Consider the following 606-nt stretch of genomic DNA (forward strand, 5'->3'; position numbering starts at 1 on the left):
TTTCCACTTCTCAGCTACATAAGAAAACCAGATTAGACAGTAAGAAAAATGATATTCTACAAGGAATTCTTATTCAGCAGCTACCACCAAGTCAGGACTATGTCCATCTGCAAGGTCAACGCCAAACTCTACATACATCAGTACCATAGAATAAGTTGGGGAATCAGAAGCAGCAGAATACTTTGCAGTCACACTACAGTTTCTGGGAGTTAACATGAAGCAGCAGCAGCCACAAACGAGGGACTACCTGCAACGGCGGGCCTTGCCACAAGTCCAATCTGTGCATTCTTTCAGTGCCAAGGATGTTCATGCAGGCTAATGCAATACGTGTATCATCTGCAGCAAAGACCACCTATGAGTGACTGTGTGATCAAGAATGTAATCATTTGAGTAGTAGTTTAGATGTTAATGTTGACTTGTGTCAGGACTCTTGCTGATGCTTTGTTTCCATCTTAACATCATATTTCCGCCTGGAGCAAAGAAATACACCTTGAAGCTGTTCTAACCCCACCCACCCCAAACACACACAACACCCCCCCCCCCCCCCCACCACACCCTGTCCCTCTCTCCACTTCCGCCCATAGATCCCCAGCTACTCCCTCTCAC

This window comes from Populus euphratica, unplaced genomic scaffold, assembly GCF_000495115.2.
Source record: "Populus euphratica unplaced genomic scaffold, PopEup_1.0 scaffold48.1, whole genome shotgun sequence".
NCBI classification, from domain to species: Eukaryota; Viridiplantae; Streptophyta; class Magnoliopsida; order Malpighiales; family Salicaceae; genus Populus; species Populus euphratica.